At 37.3% G+C, this 3,983-nt stretch overlaps 1 non-coding gene across 1 annotated transcript; it reads left to right on the plus strand.

Moving 5' to 3' along the window:
• Window positions 1-3,144: 3,144 nt before the first annotated feature.
• On the plus strand, window positions 3,145-3,247 carry LOC141510543 (U6 spliceosomal RNA). Its single transcript, XR_012475011.1, has one exon. It is a non-coding gene; the product is annotated as a U6 spliceosomal RNA (small nuclear RNA).
• Window positions 3,248-3,983: the final 736 nt, after the last annotated feature.

Consider the following 3,983-nt stretch of genomic DNA (forward strand, 5'->3'; position numbering starts at 1 on the left):
AGAGTCCTTTGTTTATAAGTTTTATCAGAGAGCGCCAAAGACTGGATCCTTTCTTGTCACCATCTTGGCTCCGCCCCCAATCTCATTGCTTCTAATCAATTTTTTCTTTTCCTCTGTTTACCTTTCATATGTCTCTTGAGTCTTCTCTTTGAAGAGCACATTTTTCTGTTCAGTTCTTGTTTTTTTATCAGGAAAGTTTGAAAGTCTACTATTTCATGAATTATTCTTTTCTCCTGAGAATATATACTCAATCTTGCTGCATAGTTAATTCTTAACTATAACCCAAGCAACCTTGCTCTCCAGAATATCATAGTCCATACCCTTTGATTGTTTGATGTTGATGCCATCAGGTCCTTTGTAATCCTGACTGGGATGCCTAGTTATTTGAATTTCTTTATTCTCACTGCTTGTACGATTTTCTACTTGATCTGACATTTCTGAAATTTGACTGCAATCTTCCTTGGCATTTTCATATGGGGATCACTTTCAGGAGTTGATCAGCAGATGCCTTCGATAACTATTTTACATTCTGGTTCTAGGATGTCAGGGTATTTCTCCTGGATGATTTTCTGAAGAATGAAGTCGAGGTCCTTTTTTGAGCATGACTTTTAGGTTGTCCAATTATTCTCCTGGATCTCTTTTCCAGATCAATTGTTTCACCAATGAAGTATTTTATATTTTCTTATGTTTTTTTAAATTTTTTTTGTTTTGTTTAACAGATTCTTGATTTCTCATAAAATCTTTAGTTTCCAGTAGTGCTATTTTATTTCTCAGGTATTTTCTTTTAGTTTTTTCATTTTCTTTTCTATATGGTCAATTTCATTTTTAAAGGAGGTGCAGTGGAATGGGGGAAAGGCAAGGGGAGAATTATTGATCTTTAATTCTCATCAAAAAGGGCTCAAAGAGGAAATAACATATACCCTTAATAGGGCATAGAAATCTATCTTACCCTAGAGAAAAATGAAAGGAAAAGAATGGAATAAGAGGAATGGGAAGAGTGGAGGGGGAGTAGATGGTAGAAGAGAGGGAATATCATGGTGAGTCCTCAGTTATAACACACTTCTAAGCAGGGACAGGGTGAAAGGAGAGAGAGAGAGAGAGAGAGAGAGAGAGAGAGAGAGAGAGAGAGAGAGAGAGAGAGTAGAATAAATGAGAGTGGGGAGGAATAGAAAGGAGGGAAATGCATCTATTAATAGCAACTGTGGGAAAAGATATTGAAGCAACTTTTCTGGTCGACTTATGATAAAGAAGGCAAGTTAAACATAGAGAGTCACTGGAATCTGAACACCGACCGAAATACAATTTTTTTCTCTCTCACTTTTCTTGAGGTTTCTCTATCTTTTTTGGGGGTTAGAGAGGGTTTATTTTACTCTCACAAAAAGATTACTGTAATACTAAAAATTTTTTAAAGATGTCAAAAAAAAAGGATTTGCTTTTTTCTGTCATTTTTTTGTTACAAGATGCTATTTTCCCCAACTTTTCCTCCTGATTTTTAAAATGATTTGAGTTCTAAAATGTGTTTCTGGTTGGTATACCTATTATCCATACCTGATCATGTAACATCCCTTCTGTTCTCCATTTCTGAGGTTGTATTTTGCACATCCTTATCTCCAAGGTAGCTTTCAGTAGATTCTGCTTTTTTTCCTGGCCTTTCTCCATTTTGTATTTTGTTACATAACCCAAGGTTCTTGTGTTGGCAGATGGGCTTGCTTGTGGTCCTTCAGTGGTGAGACCCCTAGTGACTTGCTAACAGCCCTGGGCTATTGATGTTAGGAAATCCTAGGGGTTGTTCAGTGGTCTATCTGGTAAGGGATGCCTGAGGCTCTTTCTCTCTATGGGTCATCTTTGTAAGGGATGTCAATTGTCACTTCCCTATAGTAAAAACACCTGGGTTTGTCCACAGACAGCCCAGATATGAGTCTAGACTGGTCAGGCTCAAAACTCCAGAGACTACCTTAGCTGAGAAGTCAGTCACCCACTCCCTATTTGGGGGACATGTGAACACCTGGGGCTATTTCTGAACAATTTCTTCAGGATCATCAGAGAATCTCTCTCTGTATCATCTGTCAGTGCAGGAGAAGTCCCATAAACCCTGGCCTATTGGTAAGGTAGGAACTCGTAGGACTGTCTCTGGGTAGTTTACGCTAGGCAACCAAGCCCTCATCCAGGCTGGGAATGTCAGATGCTTAAAGTCAGTATCATCTGTCCAAAGCAGGTGAATGTGAATCTTGGGCACCAGCCCTGGAGCTTTCCTCACCTGCTGTAGTGGCCCACCATGCTGCCAAGTTCTAAATCCAAAGCCAAATATCTCAGGTTAATTACTCACTTCCCTCACCCTTCCAGTCATGCACTAGGTCTCTGTTCTTTGCCTTATTCCCCTTGTTCCCCCTATGACAGAATTTCTGTAAGTAGTTTCACTCTGATCTTTGTTGTATTCTTTATCTCCAGAGTCTGTTAAAAGAATTAAGAGGGAAGTTCAGGAACAATAAGAAGTTCTGGGTCCTTTCCTCCATGTTGAACAGAAGTTCCTATCTCCACTTTTTAAAACTTGATATTATAATATTTTCCCTTTTTTATTTCTTGTCTGTTTGGTTCTGATTTTTCTTTCATAATATATCTAATGAAGAAATATGTTACACAAAACTGTACCTGTATAACCTACATCAGATTACTTGCTTCCATAAAGAACAGGAATGTGGAATTCAAAATATCCCAGAAAATTAAATAAGAAAACTTAACATGTAATTTGAAAAAATAAAAAAAAAATACTGAAAAAATAGGAGTAAAAAGAATTACATTAAACAAGCAGATTTACTGATATTTCTCTAAATCGAGAATTATACAGGTCTTCATAGGAGAATCTAACTGGAGAGTCAGTCTCCTCAAGATGATGGTCTACTGTTGGCTTTACATAGTATTGAACATCAGAAGGTATGATGTGAAATATCACCTCTGGTTATTTTTTAAAAATTAGGGATGTAATAATGATAATTAATAAAAAGAATACAACTAAGGCTTATAAGGTTTGTATATTGCTTTTCCAAGATTATTTCATTTGGTTGTTTAGTGGACAGGAATTTTAATATGCAAAATCCAAACTATATCAATTGGGAGATTGAAGAGGTAGGGGGAAAATTTTTCATAATATGATTATAGTGCTCATACTAAAAGTGGAACGATACAGAGAAGTTTAGCATGGCCCTTGTGCAAGGATGACATGCAAATTCATGAAGCAGAAGTTGACTATATCAGGAAGGATGTGAATTCCTGCAGTAATGTTTGGCATTATTCTTTGAAGAAGACTACAACAATAGGAGAAGATGTCATGATAAGCACAGGATTTAGATTTGAGTGAGGAAGTGCTATGTTAATTCATCAGCCTCCCTCCAGAGTCATCTGTGTCCAGTGGCCAGATATGAAACAGGATGACTGGAGATGGCCCTGAATGCAAGGCAGTCAGGGTTCAGTGACTTGTCCAAGGTCACCCAGCAAGTAGGAAATGTCTGTGGCTGGAATCAAAATCCCATCCTACTAACTTTAAGGGCAATTCCCTTACCACTGTGCAACCTAGTTGCCCTGCAGTAGGGAGATCCCAGTTTCACTATATTCCATTCTCAGTAAAGCTTACTTAATGTATTGTGTTCAGTTCTGTGAGTCACAGGTGAAAAATAGTATTGACAAATGAGAAGGCACCATGATTATTGTTAATCCCTCCATATCATATAAGCATCAGTTGAAGGACGTGTTCATAATTATCCTGGCTTAGAGAAGACTTAAGGAGAGTGTTTAATTAATTTTTGAGTTCCTGAAATTTATCATGTGGAAAAGGAATTATTTGTTTTTGTTTGCTTGTTTATTTCCATTAACGTTAGATGGCAGAACCAGGAATGATGATCAGAAGTTTTAAAGAGAACAAATTAGTCTTGAGCTCAATATAATTGTCCAATTACATTTGCCCAAAGTTGGAATAGGGTTAGGGGTAA

This window comes from Macrotis lagotis, chromosome 1 (genome assembly GCF_037893015.1).
Source record: "Macrotis lagotis isolate mMagLag1 chromosome 1, bilby.v1.9.chrom.fasta, whole genome shotgun sequence".
Taxonomy (NCBI): Eukaryota; Metazoa; Chordata; class Mammalia; order Peramelemorphia; family Peramelidae; genus Macrotis; species Macrotis lagotis.